Consider the following 26,336-nt stretch of genomic DNA (forward strand, 5'->3'; position numbering starts at 1 on the left):
TTCCAGGACATGAAAGGATGGGGGATTTCTCCATCATCACTGTTTCAGGTAATATTCAACACTGTCAGTGGTAAAACTCCCAGGATCCAAGGTCAATACATTTGTGACATCCTCGAAGGATGCTGAGGGGTGAGTCAGATTTTTCCAAGGCCCCTCAATGCACACTCTGCTGAGCACCCACTGGTGGAAGTCTGTCTGGCTGGGAGCACTCCTGCCCTTGACTGAAGAGGTCAGTGGCCTGAAAAAGGAAAGGCAAGGGTTTGAGAATAAGATCACCTACAGCTGGCATATTCTCTAACAACTCCCTCTTTAACCAAGCTCTAGCTCACCATATGTGGTCCTTTTTTTTTCTTTTAAATGAAAGAAGAAAAAAAGACAAGATTGTTTTATGTTTTCCAGGCTTCCCACTTCCCACTTAGAGGAGAACTGGGGAGAATCTGATTATCAACAGCAGCATCAACAGTCAAACTCTTAGTTGAGCTATGTCTCCCTCTTGGAGAGGGTGTGTGTGTGTTCTGGGGAAAGGCTTGGGTCAGCCAGTATAGCAGGCGGCGGTGGGGTTGGGTGGGGGGTGGCTGAGAACTTAGGGTGGCTCTTTACCAGTCCATTCCGAAGTATTGTTGTTGTTCAATTGCCAAGTCACGTTTAACTCTTTGTGACCACATGGAGTGCAGCACGTCAGGCTTCCCTGTTCTTCATCATCTCCCGGATTTTGCCCAAGTTCATGTCCATTGAATCAGTGATGCCATCCAACCGTCTCATCCTCTGTCACCCTCTTCTCCTTCTGCCTTCAATCTTTCCCATCATCAGGGTCTTTTCTGGTGAGTCAGCTATTTGTGTCAGGTAGCCAAAGTATTGGAACTTCAGTTTCAGCATCAGTCCTTCCAGGGAATATTCAGGGTTCATCTCCTTTAGGATTGACTGGATTGATCTCCTTGCTGTCCAGGGAACTCTCAAGAGTCTTCTCCAGCACCACAATTTGAAAGCATCAATTCTTTGGCATTCTGCCTTTTTTACGGTCCAGCTGTCACATCTGTACATGACTACTGGAAAGACCATAGCCTTGACTATACAGACCGTTGTCAGCAAAGTGATGTCTTTACTTTTTAACACACTGACCAGATTCGTCACAGCTTTCCTGCCAAGAAGCAATTATCTTCTGATTTCACAGCTGCAGTCACCATGCACAGTGATTTTAGAGCCCAAGAAGGGGAAATCTGCCACTGCTTCCACCTTTTACCCATGAAGTGATGGGACCGGATGCCATGATCTTAGTTTTTTAAAAATTAATTAATTTATTTTAATTAGTTTTTTCAATGTTGTGTTTTAAGCTGGCTTTTTCATTCTCATCTTCCACCCTCATCAAGAAGTTCTTTAGTTCCTCTTTGCTTTCTGCCATTTTATCTGAGGTGGTTGATATTTCTCCTGGCAATCTTGGTTCCAGCTTGTAACTCATCCAGCCTGGCTTTATGTTTATATATTTCCCCAACAGATAGAGCCAAAGTGGAGTATGTACTCTTAAGTAAGCCCAGGACATCTCACCTTCTTCCATGCTCACAGTTACATTATTACTAAGGATGCCTATGTCAGATTTGCAGGAAAAAATCAAGTCAAGGTCCAAGAATAGGAAATATCTGCCCCCAGAGCTACCTTTCTAAAAGGTCCTTTGCCCAGAGAGGATTTCTGTTTGTCCATCAAGTGAGCAAGAATAAAAAGTGCTTAAGAATAATTAAGAGTTTAATATAGCCATACACCCAAATGGGTTGACAGACACTGTTGCACCCTTTTGTGTGCCCTGAGAAGAAGGATTTCTGACATTGGCAGAGGTGAGAGACCCTCCTCATGGTCCTTGCATGGTGTGGAGATCACGGTGTGTATTTGTCTAACAGGTGGAGGATTCCACATGTGATGTTAGCTCAGGACCTTGGACTTCAGCTTCTGTCCACTTCACAGGAAACGATGCCAAGGACAGATTGCTGTTTTGGACACATAAATAGTGTAAATAAGCTTCCCAGGTGGCACTAGCAGTAAGGAACCTGTCTGCCATAGCTGTTCCACTTCAGTTAATCCTCTGACTTAAATGCCAGTTGAGCATTCTAAAACCCTTTTTCTTTTCTCTTCCCATCTTGAAGCTTGTTGATCTGGAGGCTACCTTCATAATAATATTACTGTTCACATACTTATTTGTATGCCATTTCACAGATGACAGTGTCTAGAGTCTTATCAGCGCTGGGCACTGAGGGAGGAGGGCTCCCAGGCATCCCTGATAAAGTCAGTCTCCCTTCACACATATGCTGTGTATTTCAGCAGTCCCCAATCTTTTTGGCACCAGGGACTGGTTTCCTGGAAGCCGGTTTTTCAAGGACTGCAGAGGGAGGGATGGTTTCTGGATGATTCAAGTGCATTGCATGTATTGTGCACTTTATTTCTATTTTATTCCATCAGCTCTACCTCAGATCATCAAGCATTAGATTGGGAAGTTAGGGACCCCTGGTATATTTCACAATTTTCTTGCTTCACAATTCAATGCCTGAGAACTTCCAGGTGGGAAGCAGTGAGGATAGGAGGCTAGGTTTAGAAGGGTAGTCCCAGGCACAAGATCCAGCTCCATTACTAACTAACCATTTGTGACCTTGGGCAAGACCTAAAACCTCTCTGAGCAACAAATAGGGTTTTAAGTAGAATAAGTAAGGGGTGTGCATACTCAGCTGTGTCTGACTCTTTGCAACCCCAAGGACTGTCATCTGCCAGGCTCCTCTGTCCATGGGGTTTTCCCAAAAGAATACTGGAGTGAGTTGCTATTTCCTCCCGCAGGGTATCTTCTTGACCCAGGGATCGAACCCACATCTCCCGTGTCTCCTGAATTAACAGGATTTTAGTTGAAACTTAATCCCAGGTTGCTCTTCCTGCTTCTGGATCCAAGTTAGGTGTCACCACCTTTGCACTGCAGTCAGAAAAGTGAAAGGGCCAGCAGGGCAGGCCCATTAATAGGGCCCCTGATTGCTCTGGGTTTCCTCCATGGAAACCCTGTGGATTGGCTGGTGCCTGCCTCCCCGCCTTCCTGAGGAGAACCAGCAGAGTTGCTTCCCCTTACACCATGGCTTCCCTCTCTGGCCTCAGTCCCCCTCCAGGATGAGGGCATGGGGAGGAGGCATGCTGGGAAGGGGATTGCCAAGCGTTCCTCAGGGAGAGCCAGGAGCCAGGCTTGGCTTTGCAGGAAAGCACAGCCTGGAAGAGTAGTGGTATTAGTCCTAAGAAGAGAAGAAAACAAATGTAGGCTCCTCCTCTGCCTTGGCTAAACCGTTCATCCTCCCCAGGGACAGTGGCAGCCCAGAAGTGTCGGCAGGAGCGGGAAGAAGGTGCCAGTCCTTTGGCCCCAGGTGACCAAAGTACCGAAAGTAGAGGAAGAAAGTCTCCCTCCTTTAATGCCACTCCCCTTCCTCCCCTCCAATCCCCAGGAAAGTCTCGGGGCAACCTCTGCACACGGACCCCTCCAAGTGTCGTCATCCACCCTGGATCATCAGACAGGCGCAGACATCGCCTGGGTCCTCCTCAGTCCACCGGGGGTGGACACGCAGCCCTCCCTGCAGCTTCCTCCTTCTCCCCCGCGCTGAGGAGGGACTGCCACCCGCGGAGTCAGAGGCGGAGCAGAGGCTGGAGGTGCCCCGGCGCGAGAAGAGAGTAAACCTCTGGCAGGCAAGGGGTGTGGGTCCCACTGGGAGCCTTGGCCGCTCACCTGGGCCCAGCCCGGCCCCCTGAGATGGGCTCTGTCTCCTCAGCGCTGGCGCGGTCCCGGTCCCGCAACGCCGTGGTGCAGTTGGGCTCGTCGCCACCGCCCCAGCCCGAGGCGCCTCCGGCTGCCCCCGCTGCTCGCGGAGACCGTTTTGCGCTCCACAAGACCGGGGGGCTTGGACCAGGGTGTGGAGAGGCGGCCACCCTGCCTGCAGCCTGGGAGTCTCAGCGGGTAGCGCCGAGCCCGGAGGGGCGCGCGAAGTTGGCGAGTCCGGAGCTGTCCCCGGTGCTGAACAGTGACGAGAGTATGCCTCAGTCCCAGCTGTCTCGAAGCCCCAGCGCTGCGGGTAAGTTTCCTCCTTTCTGTAAGGATCGCGGGGAGCCGCTCCGTGGAGACCTAAAGGGGCCTTTTTTTAACTTCAAAGGGAGAAGTGAAAGCTCTGTCTCTCAACAGGATTTCGGCTTTCTTGTTCTCTTGCCCATAATTTGCCCAGAATCTCTTTTCCATAAAAATTGCCCATTAACTTTCACAAGTTAAGACTCATTTCTGACTCATTTCAATAAGGAGTTATTTCAGAAGGATCATCTTTCACAGGCGTTTAAACAGTAGCTGGCAAGGCAGTTTACCCCCTAAGGATCCCTTTCCCCGTCTTTGCACTGGCGTCCGCACCACGGGGAAACATAGTCCTTGTTGTTTTGGAAAGGAGGTGTATCTTTCTCCCAGGGGAACTGGAAAAAGGACAGGAGATTCCTGCTTATCCAATTCCTGCTTCACCATGTGTGAAAAAGGGAGCCTGTCTCTGCTGAAGGGACGTGGGGTGTGTGGTTGGGGGAGGACATTTTAAGGGTAAAGAGAGAAGCGAAGAGAGCACATGAGATTTGGGGTTGGTGGTGGGTCTGGATCTCCATCGCCTGCTTTCATTGTGATCTTGGGCAGGATACTCTCCTTGTGCCTCAGTTTTATCATCTGTGACGTAGAGATGATACTAATACATTTCTCACTAGGTAGCTAGAAAACCTAACCAGACACTGTGCATGTAGAAGTACTGAGTGCTATACCTGAGCCAGATCTCTAAAACTTTTCAGCTGAAACTGAAGGGAACTGTAAAACTTCAGTTTTGGGTTTAAGATATTCAAAGGTCCATTTCATAGGGTAGGTCCTGTTTTTGTGTAAGTGGGAGGAAAAGTCCTTAGTTGGTACATGTAATTAAAAAAAATCACACTAGAAAGGTTACTGAATACATCAGCTGGTCTTTTGGTCTCATACGTAAATCCTCACTTTCATCCCAAGCAAGGTTGTGATGCTCATTGCTATTGCCCATTGAGTTTTCAAGAAGGACTCATTAGATTTCGTGGGCAATATTAGTTCCTCTAAAGAGAAAAAGTGGAGCGAGGGACTGACTCACACTTTGACTCATGAGAGGTCAGGATATATGAATCCTTATTCTCTTGAGAATTTTCTTGAGTTTATAGCTTTTATTTGTTATTATTTCACTCAAACAGCTTTTTAAAACAAAAATTAAAAGAATACACATGCATATTGCCCTTGAATGGATTTATCATTATAAAATGTTAGTTTTTCCCATTTATAGGATATTTTTGTGGTGTTAGTGGAAAGAGAACCAGATTTGGAGTCAGGATACCTAGGTCTTGCTAAGCTTTGCCTCCTAGGGCTGCTGCTGCTGCTGCTGCTAACTTGCTTCAGGCATGTCTGACTCTCTGCGACCCCATAGATGGCAGCCCACCAGGCTCCCCCATCCCTGGGATTCTCCAGGCAAGAACCCTGGAGTGGGTTGCCATTTCATTCTCCAGTGCATGAAAGTGAAAAGTGAAAGGGAAGTCACTCAGTCGTGTCCGACTCTTCGCGACCCCATGGACTGCAGCCCAGCAGGCTCCTCCGTTCATGAGATTCTCCAGGCAACAGTACTGGAGTGGGGTGCCATCGCCTTCTCTGCCTCCTAGGGCAGGAGACCTCTAGTTTCTAAACCTGTGCTATCTGCTCTTTTAAAATCAGTACAAATAGAGTTGTAGTGCCATCTCCTATGCCGTGAAGCACAAAGGAAACTATGGAGATAAAAATTGGTTTGCAAACTGTAAGTACTATACAAAGGTAAGGTATTATTCAAGCATCTGAAGGCTTAATATTTTCTAATGTGTAGGATACAAAATTTTTTTAGATGATCTTATAGTCTATCACAGTTACATTGGATGAAACATGGATTGTTTCTGCAATGATTCAATGTTAGATTATTTATGTGTGTGATATCAGTTAAATTACAACTATATATGCCTATGGAAGAATATTAACATATTTTTCATCATACTTCTGGTGATATGGACAGTAGATTTGTATATTGCATAATTCCTGAAAACTAAATTCTAGGAATTTGCATTGAATTAATTTCTGTTCTAGATTTGATGAATGCATCCTGGGAATATTATTAGCTTTAACTTTTTGATTGAATAAGATTCTTTTTTTCCATTCCTTCCACTTTCTTTCATAAAGAAAATTTCAAATTAAAGATGACATTCTGAGTTTTATATCACCTAAGGATACTTACACAAAGTTATTCAATTTCTATCCTTTGCTCTTAAAAAAAAAAGAACTTGAATCTTTGAAGTGTGGTGAGTTTAGATAGTTGAAATTGCAGATAAGGCTCAGTTTTATCATCTTTAAAAATGAGATGAGTTGCGTTTTTCTGTGAGTCTGGGTAGCCCTTGCTTGAAATAGATTGGATTTCTCCAGGTATTGGGGAGATCAGCACAGAACTTGTGAATCTGGGAGAAAAGTAGCTGTGCTGCAAACTAAAACCTTTACTTTACAAACCAAACTGAATATATACTTGTGTGCTATGTACCAGATGTTATTTTACAAGATGGTGGGATGGGTCATTTAGCTATCATTTTACAGATAAAGATATCAAGGCACAGAGAGGTCAAGTCACACAGCTAGAAAATGACAGCCAGAATTTAAACCTAAATAGTCGAATTCTGGAATTCTTATCTGTTTCTCTATACTACTTGTCTTAAGTGATGTGGGTTTATTTCCCATTTCCCAGTCCTTCAGTTTACTAATATTTAGTAACATTCTTTGAAAGCTTTGTATTTTCTGAGTTATACTCAGGGAAACCAAAGAAGGTACATTGGTTCTGGGAGGAAGATATCAAATTAAGGAAGAAACAGTCACCTTGGATATTACTATGGTGAGACCTAAAGCCAAAAATTTTAAGGGGAAAGTTAGACTTGGGGTGCAGAGTCAGGCCAGTAAGGCCAGATGTTTCCTCTTATCTACATTAAAGGCTCTGAGATTCTGAGATTTGTCTAACTGAGGATGGTGTTAGTTTCCTAACTCTTGTCTTATGATACTGTTGTGAAGGTATGGTATCAAAACCCGAGGTGAGATCTGGCTTACATTAAGCATGGTGTTTTGTAGGCTTTTGTTAGAACTTTGTGGCCCCACTCACTGGTAGAAAGTAAGGATGAAGTAGATTCACTTTTAATAAAAGGTATCTCAGTTCAGTTCAGTTCAGTTCAGTTCAGTTGCTCAGTCGTGTCCAACTCTTTGTGACCCCATGAATCGCAGCATGCCAGGCCCTCTTGTCCATCACCAACTCCCGGAGTTTACCCAAACTCATGTCCATTGAGTTGGTGATGCCATCCAGCCATCTCATCCTCTGTCATCCCCTTCTCCTCCTGCCCTCAATCCCTCCCAGCATCAGGGTCTTTTCCAATGAGTCAACTCTTCTCATGAGGTGGCCAGAGTACTGGAGTTTCAGCTTCAGCATCAGTCCTTCCAATAGAAAACCCAGGACTGATCTCCTTTAGGATGGACTGGTTGGATCTCCTTGCAGTCCAAGGGACTTTCAAGAGTCTTCTCCAACACCACAGTTCAAAAGCATCAATTCTTCGGTGCTCAGCTTTCTTCAGAGTCCAACTCTCACATCCATACATGACCACTGGAAAAACCATAGCCTTGACTAGATGGACCTTAGTCGGCAAAGTAATGTCTCTGCTTTTGAATATGCTTTCTAGGTTGGTCATAACTTTCCTTCCAAGGAGTAGGCATCTTTTAATTTCATGGCTGCAGTCACCATCTGCAGTGATTTTGGAGCCCCCCAAAATAAAGTCTGACACTGTTTCCCCATCTATTTGCCATGAAGTGATGGGACCAGATGCCATGATCTTCGTTTTCTGAATGTTGAGCTTTAAGCCAACTTTTTCACTCTCCTCTTTCACTTTCATCAAGAGGCTTTTTAGTTCCTTTTCACTTTCTGCCCTAAGGGTGGTGTCATCTGCATATGTGAGGTTATTGATATTTCTCCCGGCAAACTTGATTCCAGCTTGTGCTTCTTCCAGCCCAGCGTTTCTCATGATGTATTCTGCATAGAAGTTAAATAAGCAGTGTGACAATATTTGAAACCAGTCTGTTGTTCCATGTCCAGTTCTAACTGTTGCTTCCTGACCTGCTCAGAATAAACCAATAACCAGATAAAAAAACCTTCCACAACTACCTGTCTATTGTGTAATCATCAGAAGTAGGTTGTCTGAGGTGCCTAGCTTTTGTCAGAAATTTCTTTGGATGAAGAGAGACTTTGACATTATTGATTAGGGTAATTTTTGGTTAACAATTTGTGTATTAAAGTTGTTGGGGCTTTTTCCATTTTCAGTTGTTATCTCCTCACCCCTTTTTTGTACTGCTGTTTTAACATTTGGAAAAGATGTATCCTACAAGAATTGGTTTCAGACTGCAACCAGTATTTGTCAGATGATGGTCTTGAAACACTGTCTTGCTGAATTTGTTTGTTTGTTTTTGGCTATGCCTGGTGACTTGTGGGATCTTAGTTGGAGAAGGAAATGGCAACCCACTCCAGTATTCTTACCTAGAGAATCCTGTGGACAGAGGAGCCTGGTGGGCTGCTGTCCATAGGGTCGCACAGGCTTGGACACGACTGAAGTGATTTAGCATGCATGCATGCATTGGAGAAGGAAATGGCAACCCACTCCAGTAATCTTGCCTGGAGAATCCCAGGGACAGAGGAGCCTGGTGGGCTGTCATCTACGGGGTTGCACAGAGTCGGACATGACTGAAGCGACTTAGCAGCAGCAGCAGTTCCTGACCAGGGACCAAAGCCTGGCCCTGGAAGTGAAAGCACTGACTCCTAACACTGGACTGTCAGGGAATTCCCTGTCTTGGTGAACTTTATTGCCTGCTACTTGGTTTCCATCTACGTCTTCTGTGACTCCTGATAAGGTTACTGCCTTTGGGAGGAAAAGATTTCTTCTACCCACTTAGATTTATAGTCAGGAGCCTGCAAATTAACTGACAGTAGCTTAAGAGGAGAAAAGACAAGGTTTATTTATATTCACCCGAGGGAGTACTTAATAATGAGTAACTTGCTGAATAGCTAGAAGTAAAGATTTATATACCAACTTGACAAAAAAGAGAGGCTGTTTAGGGCTTCACTGGGAAAGAAAATCTGAAAGGTTTTATTGAACTTTTCCATGCTAATGGACAGCTGAAACTGTGTACTTCCTAGTGCTAAGGGTCAGTCTTTTCTCAATTTGGAAACTCCCTTGAGGGGAAGGGGGTTGCCAATGGCAGCTGTATTTTCTGGACACTGCTTAAGTTTTGAAAGTGTTTCTTGCTGTTGCTGTTGATCAGATGTTTTCAGTTTAAAGTAAATATCATACCACTGTGGTGGGCTAATAATCCCTTTACCACTGTTTGTGTCTAACTCTGTCCTCTCATATGTTAGAGGCCCTAGACTGCCACTTCTGGGGTTAAGGACAAAGATCCCACACATACGTCATCCTTGGTGTTATATTATCTGTAACTTACTCAAATTGCTCAATCTAGACAGTAGTTTGTGTGTGTGTGTATGTTTTTAGTTTGCTTTCTGAGTGGCTAGTTAACACCCTATTGAGAAAGTTTATTCCTCTGTTCTTTTTTTTCCCCATAGTTTTAATTTATTTATTTGTGTATTTTTTGCTGCTCTGGGTCTTCGTTGCTATGTGTGGACTTTCCCTAGTTGCACTGAGCAGCGGCTACTCTCTGGTTTTGGTGCTTGGGCTTCTTATTGCAATGGCTTCTCTTGTTGGGAGGATGGGCTCTAGGTGTGCAGACTTCAGTAGTCGTGGCTTGAGAGCTCTACAGTTCAGGCACAGTAGTGGCGCACAGGTTGCCCAGCAGTATGTGGAATCTTCCCGACCAGGAATCAAACTCTTGTCCCTTGCATTGGCAAGTGGATTTTTAACCACTAGACCACCAAGGAAGTCTTGTATTCCTACATTTTCCCCCTGTCCTGTTCTTCCAACTGCTCCAATTATGCCATGTCTAATTATATTAAAGGCTTTTAAAATCAGCATTAAAGTAATTGGGAGTAATTTTTCATTGCTTGCAATGAGTAATATTTAAGATATGCCAAGGAACTTCTGCCCTTGCATGAACAAGGAGTAAGAATCTGGTGAATCCAGTCCTCTCTTCCTGCCCGAGGGACATGTCGTTTCCCTGAGAACCAGACCCTGCCCTACTCTGGGGGAAAGGCTGCGGAAGGGATTTTCATTCACTCTGTGACCTTGGCGATGACTGTCTGTAAGCCAGCCAGTGAGAGTTTCTGCCTTTTCCTCTCTGTCACTTTTTCCATAGCCATAGTAATTGTGGGCTCCCCGGGGAGGAGGAATCCTCTCCAGCCTCTAGCCTTTCACTTATTATGTCCTGAGATTTGGGCTCTACTGGGTCAGGAAGCGGGGAGAGGATGAGAGTGTCAGATAATTAGGGACCGCTGACCGCTGCCTGTACCCCACATTGCTTTTCAAGTTGTCTCAAAATGAAATGACCCCCAGTACAAGGTGAGTCCTCTTTTTCCCCTTTGAGAAGGTCCCTCAAAAAAATATTTTTAATAGCTTACTTGAACATACAAACTTTGAAAGGACTAGAAAAAATTTTTTAATATTTATTTTGTTACTCTGTTACACCTGTCTCAAAATCTCAAGTTGCAGTAAATACATTAGTTTAGAATACCATTTTTCCCACTCTTACATTTCATAAAGCACTTTTCTTTTGATTTTCCTGAGATATGATTTATTCAATAACTTAACAAATACCTGCATGTTCATTATGTGCCCAAACACATTTATTTACTCTTCTTACAAGCTTTTTTTTTTTATCACTAGTATTATTGTCTTCACTAAAGGCATTTTGGGGTCATCTGACGGTTTTCCAGAGCACAGCATCTTCACCTGTTTGTACGACATACTGAACATACTATGCTGTTTGTATGACAGCTTCTGTGAGTAATGTTGTCACTGGAATTTTTATAAAGTGCAGACTGATAGAGGTTTAGCTTTTAGCCATTCAGATTCACCTCTCCTCCTCCTTTCATAAAGTCTGACTTGTAACCTTTATGAAGGAGAGACTTGGGAGTGCAAGTGTCAGTGAGTCCATCTTTCCTGAGGGTTAACTTGGTGCACACACACACACACACACACACACACACACACACACACACACACACACAGTCCTTGCATTAATGAATGTTTATAGCTAGAAGGTATCAAGGGAAAATATATGGTAGTAGATACCTACTTCTTTTAGTATTTTAGTATGAGTTGAAAATGGCTTTATTATTTTTATAAACATAATACAAGCTTGATGAAAAAATGTCAGTGTAGAACAGTGCAAAGAATAAAGCATTAACAAACAGCCCAAGATAACCACCATTAACATTTTGTTGACTATCCTTCCAAGTATCTCTTTAGGCACACACACACACACACACACACACACATACATTTTATATAAAAGATATCATTTTATACTTGCTATTTTATGATATAATGCTTTCTACTCAGTAATATTTTATGAGCATTTTAAATATCAATATATTATACATCATTGTTTTTAATGGATGCCCTTCTGTGTATAGTATAGTTTATCTCTCACTCTCAAATTGATGGATTCTGGAGTTGTTTCCAGTTTTATTTATTATCAACAATTCTGTGATAATCATCTCTGGATTCTGAGTCACAGTTTTAAAGATAAAGGCCTTCTCTAATCTTATCCAAGTCTATCAAGGAATTCTCCCATTTTTTCCTAGTAGTTTTATTTTTATTAAAAAATTATTTTTATTATTTTGGTAAAATATGCATAACAAAATTCACCATTTTAAGAATTTTTAAGAGTAAGTTAGTGAGTGGTATTATGTTCACATTGTTGTTTTGCCATTATCACTATCCATGCACAGAACTTTTTTCATTTTGTCAAACTAAAACTGTTCCCATTGAGAAACATTTAACATCTCACCATTACCACCGCAGTCATCCCCTGGCAACCACTATTTTACTTTCTACATTCAGATTCATCTCTCTTTCCCTTTTAGTGAAGGCTGAGTTTTAATCTGCTGGAAAGGAGAGGCTTGAGAATTTGCTTTACACAGTGACACTTTAGGTACCGTATATAAGCAGAATCGCATGGTATTTGTCCTTTTGCGACTGGCTTAGTTCTCTTTGTATAGAATTTTTAAGGTTTATCCATGTCATACAGTGTCAGAACTTTTTCTTCTAGTATTTTAAAAAATTAAAAATTTAAAACAGAGCAAAACTGAAAGAATTTTATAGCAAACACTCTTATACCCACCACCTAGATGCTACCATTTACATTTAACTGTACTTGCTTTATTATGTATCTATTTATCTATCCCTCTATTCATCCCTTCATTTATCTTATTTTTGCATTTAAAATTATTTTGCAGATATAAGTGCACTCTTTCTTAAGTAAATCCACATGCGTACCACAAACTAGAGTTTGATATTTGTTGACCCTTTTTTGTTTTGATGTAAAATCTATATTTGAGAAAATATGAAAATATTAAGGATGTAACCTAAACCTCTAGCAAGATAGAAAACATTAGCATCATCCCAGAAAGTCCCCTCATGCCCCTTTACAATCTCCACCCCATTCCCACCCACAGACTCACTCTTCTGACTCACTGTTCTGATTTTTCACCATTCTGCATTCATTTTTATGTCTTCTAGAATGTCCTATAAGTGGAATATCATACAGCACAAATTATTTTCTGTAAACCTTATATCATCCCACATGTTTTTGAGATTCATCTCTGTTGGTTGTATCAAAAATTCATTTCTTTTTAAAAATTTAATTAACTGTTTTTTTCCACTGCACTGGGGTTTGGGTGCTGCTCACGGGCTTTCTCTAGCTGCGGTGTGCCAGGGCTGCTCTTCGTTGTGGTGCGCAGGTTCCTCACTGCGGTGGCTTCTCTTGTTGCGGAGCAGTAGCTCTAAGAGTGCAGGTTCAGCAGTTGTGGTGCACGGGCTTAGCTGCTCCGTGATCTGAGAGATCTTCCCAGACCAGGGATTGAACCTGTGTCCCCTGCATTGGCAGGTGGATTCTTAACCACTGGATCACCAGGGAAGTCCCAGCAATTCCTTTCTTTAGCTGAGTAATATTCCGTTGTATGACTATACTACAGTTATGATTTTGTGGTTTTATTTTGTTTCCATTTAATTACATTTGAAGTTTATTCTGGTGTACCATGTCAGGTAAAGATTTACTCTAATATTTTTCCAGGTGGCTCTCTGTTTATCTCAACAGTATTTATTAACATGTCTGTCATAATTCCATTGATTTGAGATGCTAACTTTATTATACACTGACTTCCTATATACATTTGAATCTTTCTGGATTGTCTATTCCATTTCGTTATCTATGTATCAGTCAAGTTCTTGGAAGGAAATAGAATTCCACTCTGATGGTTCAAAAGAAGGGATGTTCATGGGAGTGTGGTCAAGGTTCAAGGATCCTGCTAGGGATGAGAAAGCATCCAGACTAGCAATGGTGGAAAGCCATTGCGCTCCTAGGCCTGAGGGAGAAAGGAGAGCAGAGAGTCTTACCAGATTTCTGTGTAGGAGGGATCAGAGCCAGTGCCTGAAAAGCAGTGAGGGATCTGGAGGGAACCATCTGACCTTCTCCTCTCATCCTCTGATCTCCAGTCAGGGCCTCCACTTGGCTGAACCCACAGGAAGCTAGAGGGCAAATGTCAATGGATACATGGAGAAAACAGCAGCGGGGCAGAGAAGCTGGGAAATGAAGTGTGGGTAATGGCCACCGGAGGAAACGCAGCACAGTCCACCTGCTGTTCTGTGCCAGAACCACAGTGTTCCAATTATTGCGGCTTTGGGACGATCCCTTGGAGAAGGGAACAGCTACCTACTCCAGTATTCTGGCATGGAGAATTCAATGGACTGTATGGTCCATGGGGTCACAAGGAGTCAGGCACAACTGAATGCCTTTTGCTTTAGTAATAGTAGGGCCTGCTCATTGCTTTCCTTCCTCAGAGATTTTTTGGCTGTTTTATTTTTCATATGAATATTAGAATCAATTTGCCTAGTTAAGAATGAATTAGAGAGAAAACTCAATTTGTTGATATTTTTGTTTGGATTAAGAGATTTATGTGTTAACCTAGGAGGAAACTAACATCTCAATGTTGCTGAATTGTCTTTTTATGAACATGTCTTTACATTTATTCAATCTCACCTATTATGGAAGTTTTCTAGTTCTCTTAGTCTTACTTCTTCCTGCGTTCATATGCTGGAGCTTATTTTTCACAAGTAAATATAATAAAACCTAGCAATAATAGTGCCCTGGGATGATGAAATTCAGATAGAACACAATGGAGAATTTTCCCTTGCCTCTGCCCTGCTGGATTTTAAATTCCAGTCACTTGTGGGGGTGACAGAGTGTGGTGAAGTATGGAAGTGACTCCTCTCTGCTCACATGGAACTTCCTCAGTTTAATGTAAAGTGCTCCTGACTCCCTGTCTGAGCCAAGAAATGTCCTCTGTCTTAGGACACAGTTTGTGTTCCAGAGGGAAGCGGGCACCGCCCTGCTTTACCAGGCTGGTCAGGCGCAGAGCTTCAGCCCTGTGCAGTCCTGGTTTTTCCCTTCTTGTCCCCACCTGTGCAGGGTTTTAAATGGAGCTGTGTTTCCCTGCTTCCCCATCTCAGCCAGGAAAACTGTGTAGCTTCAAGGAGCATCTCCACAGTTCCACATGCATGGGCTTTATACAGTAACTGGAAACCCTTTTGAAAAATACTGCTTTTCATTAACCTTGCAATAATGCACCTTAAGCATTTCATGCAATTGGATTCTCCGGATTCCCCTTTTTTGCATATGGAGGGGTTTTTATTATAAACATCAATATGTTTTGCTGAACAGGAGGAAATCTGCAGCCAGCTTAGAATAGCAGTGTTTTCTCCATCATATTTCTGGACCTCCACCAAAAATAGAAGTCCTCAATGGCATCTGGGAGAATTTGATGTTCCTTTCCTTGCTGTTCTCTCTACAGGTTGTACCTGAATGTAGAATACTTGAAGATTTTATTTGTTTTCTCCTCCCAACTAGGAGCTCCTAGGAAGGACTTCCTTTTCTTCTCTTTGGTCTTTCAGTCTTAGTTCCTGACCCTGGGTCTGGTTCATGGTTAGAGCTCAGGAAGTATGGAGGAAATATCCATAGGTGAGACCAGGGACTAAATCTCAGTGTATTGCTATGACAGCAGCCTGATGGTACAGAAGAAAGACAGTGGGGGATGATTTCACTTTTTGGCCTCTGCGGTGTAAGACACGTAGCTTCTCTGGAAATCTATTTCTTTTCTGTAAAATGAAGATAATCATACCTGTAATGTCTAGCTTATAGGATTGTTGAGTTTACCAAAGAATATAAGGGGCATGAAAGGCACTTTAAAAAGTATTCTGCATTCCATAAGCATGATGACTCATTGATCTAATGTGTGGGGAATGGGTGTGCATCTCATGGGTACACAGCTATACCAATATGTTTCTGAGTTTCATCCCATCTTTATAGTGAAATAGGTATCCTGAAAACATCTTCTTATAAATTCCTAGAATAATTAATAAACACATCTTTTTAAATGCAGAGCTGAGAGTCTGCAGGAAACTCAGGGAACTTCTTGGAGGCCAAAGAAGTGAGATGGAGTTGCAGATCTCTGTAACCAGGGTTAAATCTCTCTGGGGGACAGGAGATAAGGGCTCAGACCTGAGTTAACTAGAGGATTGGAACTGAAACCCTTGCATAAAGTTAAGGCCCTTGTGGGAATGTGCTAAAAGACAAACAATAAGAAAAAAAAATAGTATGCTATTTATTTAATTTTAGGTTTGAGTGGAGAAAAGGAAAAGCCCCCTTTTAGCCTTTATCTCTGCAGGTTTGCTGTTACTTGTGTTTGAGTTCTTGATTCATGTTCCCTGTATGCTCTCGGGCATTGTAAAGTATACCCAATATGTATAACATACAAATATATACATTTGTATAATATACAATAACTTACAAAATAAAGTAGATTTGGGTGGGTAGTTCCTGGGTTCTATGCAAAGAAAATCTGATACTTGCCAGAGAGATGTATCCTCAACACAAGTCCCACAGGACTCCCAGAGTCTTGCTGAAATAAATACTCCATCTAAAAATTGTAAGCACAGACTTACAAAGAAAGAAGCCACCTTCAGCAGAGGTGAATTTTATTTTTTCTTTTAAAATTATTATTTATTTATTTATGGCTGCACTGGGTCTTGATTGCTGCGCATGGGCTTTCTCCAGTTAGGGCAGGTGCGGTGCACAGGCTTCTTATTGTGGTGCATGGGTTTAGTTGCTACCTGGCAGGTGGGATCTTCCCAGATCAGGGATTGGACCTGTATCCTGTGTATTGGTGGGTGGATTCTTAACCACTGGACCAGCAGGGAAGTCCCAGCTAAAGTATTTTAAATGAGAGAAGCAAGATGCTTACATAGTATGACCTCATTTTTAAGAGAACAAACCCTTTGATCTCTCATAGACACATACTCATATATACCCCTCTCTGTAAAGTTTGCATATGATTAGATAAGCATAAAAATATAGTACAAGTTGTGCATCAGTTGTTAACACAGGTGATATGAGGGGACCTGTATCAGTAAGAGGGGCAAATGGACAAGCAGAAATGAAGAAGTTTATACCATTCTGGCTCCTTCTTTCTGCCCAGTCCCTCTATATCACCCTGTGCAGGGTTTATACTGGAGCTGGTGTCTCCCTTCTTCTCTGTTTCAGTCAAGTAAAACCAAACAGCTCCAAGAAGCACCTCTACCACCTTGTAATTAGAGTGTGTGTGCTCAGTTGCGTCCAGCTCTTCGTGACCCCATGGACTATAGCCCACCAGGCTCCTCTGTCCACGGCATTCTTCAGGCAAGAATACTGGAGTGGGCTGCCATTTCCTCTTGCAGGGATCTTCCTGACCCAGGGATTGAACCCATGTCTCCTGTGTCTCCTATATTGGCAGGCGGATTCTTTACCACTGAGGCACCTGGGAAGCCCTGTATAAGGAGCACATCGGCACAAAGAATATGTGGAGTCATCAATGCCAGTGGACAAATAAATAACAGCTACTGAAAAATTAAACTCTAGTTAGATGCTGTAATGAGCAGCCTCCATTTATTCATAGCTATGTGGCAGGCATTTTCCAAATGCTTTACCTGTATAACAATTCTATGTGGTATGGACCATCATTGTGAGTCCAATCTTATCCATGAGAAAAGGGAAGCACAGAGAAGCAAGAGAACTTGTTCAAGGTCTCAGGTCCATTTTCCCAGCTGGAGGAGACAGGATCCAGACCCAGCCATTCACTCTCCAGCCTAGGTGCTTAGTCACTGGGCTAATACAAATGTGTGTATATGGAAGATTAGATGGACTAGCGATGATTTTTGTGTTGGGGTGGTAGTATGAGTAAGGTTTGGATTATTATTACTGTAATTTCATTTTTCCTTAAACTTGTTACCCATAAAATAAGAAAAAAAGGAAAAAAGGTCATCTGTCCTTTTGTAGCCCTATCCCTCACTCCCAGTACCTAACACTGGGATTGGTACTAAATAAGAATGTTATTGCATGCATTGATGAATCTGTCAGCATAAAATGCAATTTAGGGGGCTCTCTGTCCAAGTGTAGGGGTATAAAATGTGTTTATTGAATGGAGTCAGATTGAATCATGGAGGGCTTTCAGGCTGATTGCAAATTGAATCAATGGCCAACCGAGAGAAGCAAACTGAGCCAATATTTCTGCATATTTAGAGAGGACAAGAGTGTAATTGTTGAAACCTTTATGTTTCCATGCCTCTGCTGCTGCTGCTGCTAAGTTGCTTCAGTCATGTCCGACTCTGTGCAACCCCATAGACGGCAGCCCACCAGGCTCCCCCGTCCCTTGGATTCTCCAGGCAAGAACACTGGAGTGGGTTACCATTTCCTTCTCCAATGCATAAAAGTGAAAAGTGCAAGTGAAGTCGCTCAGTCGTGTCTGACTCTTTGCGACCCCATGGACTGTAGCCCACCAGGCTCCTCTGTCTATGGGATTTTCTAGGCAAGAGTACAGTCACCTTCAAAGATTAGTTATGAGTGATTTTAGGACTAGTTTACATTCTTCTTCTTTTGGAGGGTCAATACATCTCTGGGAACCAATATTGATTAATTCAAAAGAGAGAAAGTGGTGAGGCAAGAGATTTAAGTGCCATAGTTTAGAACTCAGAAAAGAGCAAAGGGACATCAGATATTTTGGGAAATAAAGATCTATAGTGGAGGAGGTGAAACTAAATGATTTTGCAAAATCATGCCACTGTCCAGAAATCATGGGATTCAGGTGTTTCCCCATACCTTGGAGTTTAAAAGATGTTAGTTTATTAATTTTGTTGCCTTATTTAGAGCATTCATGCTCAGTGAACTCTTTCGTGTGATGACCGTGGAGTCAGAATAGAAGTAACTGATGATCTTAAAGCCAGGCGTCATAAAGCTGGGAAGGTCCTAGGTTTCTACCTCCTGTTGAGGTGGGTCTGCCTGGCCACAGGGATAGGGCAGGGCAGGGCACATGCCCACACATTCTTGCCCTTACTGGGGCTCACTGCAACTCCTTCTCTAGCACCTTCTTTTGTCAGACAAGGCCTGACGTGATTAACTTTCTTTACACTCTTATCCTGATGACTCATCTCAACACCTTTTGGGGGACTCATCTGGAGAGTTCAGCAATAACTGCTAACATTTTTGAACCCAAGTGCCATGTTCACACTGTATAAATCCTGATCCTCTCCATTTTGAATTTATAACAACATAGGCTCATAGAAGGTGAGTGTGGAAGGCAGTAGAGAGTGGTGTCAGGAGTTAGGAATGTGAAGTCAGGCAGATGTGGGTCTCATTTTAAGCAAATGACATATCCATTTAGTGCCTTAGGTTCCTGAGTCATTAAACAGAGATGATAATATCTTTACTGCATGTCAGACATAAGGATAAATAGATAATATGCATTGAAGTGCTTAGTGGACTGTCTGATACCTAGTAAATCCTTAATAAGTGAGAGGTACTATTACTATTATTATTATTTAATAGTATGTGCTCAAAGTCACATGCCAGCAAAGAGATACAGTCAGAATTTGAAAGCAGGGCCAATTCAAGCTAAAGCCCATATTGTGCCACACCCTGTTGAAATGCTACAGGAACTCCCCACAAAGGCTAGTCACCTCTCTCAGAAGTGGGAAGCTCCCCTTATCTGCTCAGCTCAGGTGCCTGACGTGGGCTTTATGTTTTCCTCCTTTAAGCTGATAACCTGAGGGGAGCACGGAAAGTGGGGGTCATGCACAGAAGAGGAACCCAAGGCAACCTGCAGGGGGCCGTGTGAAAACAGTAGAGTTTTTACTTCTGTCTGTTTCCTCATCTGATTTATATTTCTGTGAGTTTTTTAGTTATATTACAACAGCAGAACATACCCATATTTTAGAAATAAATGTATTGGGAGTACATATAAAAATGTTTTTACTGGTTTGCATATACAATCAAGATACTTTGGGGCTTCCCTGGTGGTGCAGTGGTTGAGAGTCTGCCTTGCAAGGCGGGGACATGGGTTTGATCCCTGGTCTGGGAAGATCCCACATGCCACAGAGCAACTAAGCCTGTGCTCCACAAGTGCTGAGCCAGCACTCTAGAGCCCACTTGCTGCAACTACTGAAGGCTGAGTGCCTAGAGTCTGTGCTCCACAACAAGAGAAACCACTGCAGCAAGAAGCCTGTACACGGCAGCTAGACAGTAGCCCTTGCTTGCTGCCGCTAGAGAAAGACCACCTGCTGCAGTGAAGACCCACCACAGCTGATAAATAAATAAATCTTAAAAGAAACCACTTTGGAGGTCACTAGTGCAGGTAATGGTGCATCTGTTAGGTTTAGTCCATGGCAGTTTGCCAAGGGTAAGCAAAATGGAAGCTGATGTCAGCTGGGAGCTTGGATGGAAAATGGATGCATTTTACTCAAGAACCGCTTAGGCAAGGTGAAGGTAGATTCTCAGAGTCATGGTGAAGAGCACAGGTCATCTGGATGACTTTGGCTTGGAAGGTTTGTGTGACAGTGGGAGCTTGCTCAGCAGTGCCCATAGAAGGTATGTGGAAGGGGGCTTTCTATATTATGGCCCTATAAATACAAACACTATTTAAAATATGTTCATGAGCTCAGTCTTAACATTTGTGATTTCATTTCTACTGTCTAGCTTGAGTATTTTCAAATTCACCTGGAGCTATTCTGGGACAAAACCATAAAACATCAGAGTAGGGAAGAGCCTTGAATGTCTTTCTTGTTTAGCATTTCCCAGCACCACTAACTCCATGAGAAAAGTTTCCATGGCCAAATGCATGTGAGAACTGCTGGGAAGACAAAGTCAAACTGATTTCCTCAATGCTGGACTTTTTTTTTTTTTTCCTCAAGTTTTTTTTTTTTTTTAATGTGGACCATTTTTAAAGTTTTTATTGAATTTGTTGCAATATTTTTCCTGTTTTACGTTTTTTGACTGAGAAGCATGTGGGATCTCAGCTCCCTAACCAGGGATTGAACTGGCATGCCCTAGATTGGAAGGAAAAATCTTAACCACTGGACTACCAGGAGAGTCCCTATTGGTTTGTTCTGGAAACGTGCATTTTGCTTCTAAGAGCAGAATCTAGTCTGAAGATTTCTCAGTATTCTCTACTCTCTGTTTTGTTATTTTGCATGGAGTATCTCTCCCTGGGATACAGTTAGGAAAAACGGATGAGGAAATTCAGATTTAGAGAAGGAGACTGATTTGTTAAAAGCATGTCTTGAATAAGAGGCAGATTAGGGATTAGAACTCAGGCATTGCCTCATTCTCCATTCATGCAATTAAAAAATCATTCTCTGTGACAGACACTTCTGTGCTAGGTACCGTGTTATAAACCTGAACAAGTAAGTAATTAGCCTCCAATTAAAGTAAATAAATTTATATTTAAAAAACTGAACAAGAGAGAGTCTTTTTCTGTGGAGAGCTCACACTCTTGTTGGGGAGACAATTATAGTATGCTGTACATTTAGAGATATACACAGGGTGCTATGTCCTCAGAGAAGGTAACATTCTGCATCAATGAATCTATTTTTTGTTTTTATTATTTGGCTGCACTGCACAGGTTGTGGCATTTTAGTCACCTGACCAGGCATTGAACCTGGGCCCTTGGCAGTGGAAGCACAGGCTCTTAACTATTAACTATTAACCCACCAGTTAATTAACTATTAATTTCCTCAATGAGTTTATTTTAAGCATATACAGTCTCCCTATATACATATATATAATTTCCCCTCCTGATTTGCCAGTAGGGATTTAAGTCCATCCTAATTAGCCTCTGTGCCCTTGTTCACCTCCTCTACAACCATCTTCCACACTCACTTGGCATCTGAGCATACGGAATCACAAATATCCCCATACGTCCCACCCTTTTCGTTCTCTGCACCTCTGCTCCTGTCTTTGCCTGTTGTTCCTTGCTGCTTCATGTTTCTAGCAACTTCGATTCTCTCTGTAAACAACTGAAGAGTCAGCTTTTCTAAGATGTCCCTGATTTTTCATAGCACATTTACTCTCACAGTGGGGCTTCCCTGGTGCCTCTGATGGTAAATAGAACTCAGGCCTGCAGTGTGGGAGGCCTGAGTTCAATCCCTGGTTTTGGAAGATCCCCTGGAGAAGGGAATGGCTACCTGCCAGGGTCCAGCCCCAGCAGAGTCCAAGGATACCCTCAGGATGGACGGCGTTGACAAAAAGAGGGAGAGAGAGAGAGTGACACAGGGAGACCAAGCTTCGGTGAGCGAGGCCTGTAACTTTATTTTCAAAAGGGGCTTTTATGCCCTGACTTGTACATAGAGGAAAATGAAAGATGCAAGGTCATGCAGAGTCAGCTCAAACATTCCAGCAGTTTTGCCCTTATCGAAACCAGGATTTTTTTCTGTATGCCTTTCCATAAACAGGGGTCTTATGCTATGTATATTATCTTCTGGCCTGGAGGCCAGTTGACATTTTATGACCCTTTTTTGATAAAGGTTGATCAACCAGAAAACTTGTTTTCCCTTGAAGTGTTTTTTTTTTTTTCCCTTTATATTTCTAATCTGTGTCAGCCTCAGAAAGTACTAAACAGAGTTACATTCTCATGGAGCAAAGGTGCAGTGGGTCACAACAAAGAAAGAACTTATTAGCTCAAAGGTCTGATGTGATTAATACCAAGGCTACTACTTGTTTTTCTTACATTCCAACTACATTAACTAATGCACTCCCAGGTGCACAGTGGATAAGGGATATAGGAACTTGGCAGCAAGCATTGGCCCAATAATGAAGCCCTTTACCAGTACTATTCCAATAATTTTTCACCCCTTAAAGGGCTCTATGCCCATTAGGACTTTTAGAATGTTTAGGCTTCCCGTGCCTTTCATGGTTGGGAAGTTTGTGAACAATCATGTGCATCAGTTGCAAGAGTATGGATAAACCTGCTGAGCAAGCTAGAATGCTAACAGGGGGGGTTGAATTAAAATACTCCTTTCATGCCCAGGAGACTTATCAACTAGAACCCTAAGTTGATTTTCTCCAGAGAAAGGTGGAAAGGCCCTGTTAATAGGTGGATAGCCCTGTTAATGTCAGAAGAGTTGGTGAAAGGCATAATATAGTAAACAGTAGACAGATTTTGGTTTGGGGGTAGATGCTCGAGCAGGTCCAGGGAGTCCCTCGAGTCCTGATCTGCCTTGCCTGTCAGGTCTCCTCCGCATGACCTTGTCATGGGTGGGATCTCCCGTGCTGGCTCCTGGCAGCTACCCATTCCAATATTCTGAATCCAGAATTCCATGGGCATAGGAGCCTGGCGGGCTACAGTCCATGAGGTCGCAAAGAGTAGACATGACTGAGCAACCAGCACTCTCATAATGTGCTCTTCCCTATTGTTGTTCAATTACTGTTCTTATGACATGGCGAGGTGATGTATTTTACATGTCTTTTCCTTCTTGGTGCCTGTTTCTCCCCATTCTTGTATTATTAGCATCTAGTATAGTTTAGAATAGAAAGTCATGCCTTTGAATTGTGGTGTTGGAGAAGACTCTTGAGAGTTCCTTGAACTGCAAGGATATCAAATCAGTCCATCCTAAAGGAAATCAGTCCTGAATATTCATTGGAAGGACTGATGCTGAAGCTGAAACTCCAATACTTTGGCCACCTGATGTGAAGAGCTGACTTATTGGAGAAGACCCTGATGCTGGGAAAGACTGAAGGCAAACGGAGAAGCGAGTGGCAGAGGATGAGATGGTTAGATGATTCATGTCTATGGTTAAATGGACATGAATTTGAGCAAACTCCAGGGGATAGTGGAGGACTGAGGAGGCTAGCGTGCTGCAGCCCATGGGGTTACAAAGACTTAGCAACTGAACCAACAACAGTATAGTTCCTGGCACATAGTATACATTCAAATATTTGTCAAATAAATGAATAGTTACAGGTCAGTTGATCACCTTTGCCTTGGAGCAGCCCTTCAAATAGTTGGAGATCCTTATCATGCCTGTTCTTCAGTCTTCTTTTTTTAGCTCTTTGTTTAACAGTTTCCTCTGTGAAGTTCTTTCCAGATAATCCCTTACTATTTGAAGAAATGTTTAACCAGAGAGTCATTTCATAGTTTTCTACAACCTTTCCATCACTAGCAGATCATGCACCTTAATTACTAACCCCTAGGGTTCCCAGTGGAGGGTCAGACAACTCAGAAACTTTTTGTATACTTGTATGTGTGAGTGCCAAGTCACTTCAGTCGTGTTTGGCTTTTTGCAACCCTATAGACTGTAGCCTGCCAGGCTTCTCTGTCCATGGGGTTCTCTAGGCAAGAATACCCGAATCCGAGTGAGTTTCCATGCCTTCCTCCAGGGGATCTTCCCAACCCCAGGGATCGAAGTTGTGTCTCCTGGGGCTTTTGCATTGCAGGCAGATTCTTTACTGCTGAGCCATAGGGGCAGCCCCTTTTGTATACTTATTTCTCAACAGTGAAATTTTCCACGAACAGCCTTGTACAATGACAGCTCTATATGATGTCATTTCTATGTCATTAGTGACCTGCATTTTTTCCTATCCTTCTTAAGCAAAAGGTAACAGGTATGTATTTCTTATAAATATTGAACTGTTTGTGATGTACAGAAAATATCTCATAAAATGTGGTTAGGGGAGACATAAAAAGGTGTGTTAAGATTTCTTGGCAACAAAAAGAGAAAGTATATGATTTGAGTGTTGGCACAAATTTAGGCTTATTACTTGGCTGGAATTCTGAAGAGATCTCCAAATTCATATGGTTATATTTTTAAATTATTTGAATGCCAGGTCTGTGATTGTTTAAAATGCTGTTTCAGGCTTCTAGTGGCTGAAGCAAGCATGTTTCCTGGAATTATTCAGGAGATAATTACTGAATAGGATGGCTGATCCATCCTAGGAAATTGGCCTTAATTTACAATTGAAATAAAGGCCAATATTTTCATTTCATGTCATAGACTTGTAAATTAAACAATGAAAACAATTAAATGATAGACCACAGAATTTTCTTTAGATCTATAGAGCCACAAACATAGTAGATACATTAGAAGGAGAAGAAATCTGTAAAATATGCTAGCTACTTCTACGTACATGTTTATTCAGATTTGCTCTTTCTGCGTGAGTCAGCTTCAGTAAATTGAATCTTTTGGGGAATTTGTTCACTTCAACTAACTTGCCTAATTTGTTGCCATAAAGTTATTTATAATAGTCTTTATAATTATTTTTATATGTGTAAGGACACATTGAGGGATATTTGGGTAGTGAGATTTGAACATTGTCCTAAGACCCAGTGGTGAGAGGCTTTAAAAAGGGTGCTTAGGTATTAGGAAAGGCACAGGAATTACTGAAGGGAAGAGTGGCAATCTCTTATGTGGTTTAAGATTAAGGAATGATTTGGTTATTATACTATTATTCTGAGTGACTGAACAACAGCAACAAAGCTATTATTCTAAGGATTCAGTCATGAAAGTGAAAGTGTTAGTGGCTCAGTCATGTCTGACTATTGATGACCCCATATACTATAGCCCGCCAGGCTCCTCTGTCCATGGGGATTCTCCAAGCAAGAATACTGGAGTGGGTTGCCATGCCCCCCTCCAGGGGATCCTTCCCAACTCAGGGATCAAACCCAGATCTCCTGCATTGCAGATGAATTCTTTACCATCTGAGCTATCAGGGAAGCCCCCTTTCAATCACGCATATACATAAATATGTAGTTAATATAATTTTTAATACAGTTTATGAGAGTGAAAAATTAGAAGATCTAAGTTCTATTTCCAAGAATATGGTGGATCAGGTTAATTCAACCAAACTTTCCCCTTAAAACAACTAAAGAAAAAAAATACTAGGCACAAAAATAATGATGTGGCTAGGACTTCAAGGCAAGAGTCAAGGAGAAACAGGCCCAACTCTAGGGAGCTGACTGGGGTCAGCAGTGGTGCCTCTGGATACCTCCAAGGTCAGGAATGGAGATGGATGGGGAGAAAAAAGTGTGTAAGTTGGACTTCAAGGGGAAAGCTTTCATTTCTTTCTTTTAATTCATACAGGGTAAAGCCATTGTGGACTCTTCTCAGCTTCATTTTCTTCTGACTGGTTGGTCTTTCTGCTTGCCCACCTCTTCCTTCCCACTGAGGGGAAAAATGGGAGAAAGAAGGAACAGTTATTGGCTACCTACTAAACATCACGCCCTACACTAGTGTTTCACGAATGTGATCTTGTTTAATCCTCGTAAGCATGCTTTAAGAAAGGTGTGATCGCCTTCATTTTACAGATTAGAAACCTGATGCCCAGAGAGAACTGACTGTTAAAGGTTATTCAGCCTGGTTTAAGGATGGCAAATACATGGGAGAGTTAGGACTTGAATGTAGGCTGTCTGACTTGGGGGCTCATGCTCACTGCTGGTGCTCACCACTACTGAGCCTGTGCTCTAGAACCTGGAAGAAGCAACTACTGAGCTCATGTGTGGCAACTACTGAAGCCTGCACACCTGTGCCCTGCAACAGGCGAGACCGCTGCAATGAGAAGCCTGTGCACCAAACTAGAGAGTAGTCCCCGCTCCCTGCAACTGGAGAAAAGCCCATGCAGCAATGAAGACCCAGCACAGTCAAAAATAATAAGTGAGGTTAGAAACATTTGTATAAATATACATAGAGAGAGCGAAATGCAAGCTAAGGGCTTAGATAGAAGTATCAAAGGAATA

General features: G+C 42.4%; 1 pseudogene; it reads left to right on the forward strand.

The window, feature by feature from the left end:
* The first annotated feature begins 3,760 nt into the window (after positions 1–3,760).
* Positions 3,761–26,336, forward strand: part of LOC138079707 (sodium/potassium-transporting ATPase subunit beta-3 pseudogene) — a 57,892-nt pseudogene continuing 35,316 nt past the window's right edge.

This window comes from Capricornis sumatraensis, chromosome 5 (assembly GCF_032405125.1).
Source record: "Capricornis sumatraensis isolate serow.1 chromosome 5, serow.2, whole genome shotgun sequence".
Lineage (NCBI taxonomy): Eukaryota > Metazoa > Chordata > Mammalia > Artiodactyla > Bovidae > Capricornis > Capricornis sumatraensis.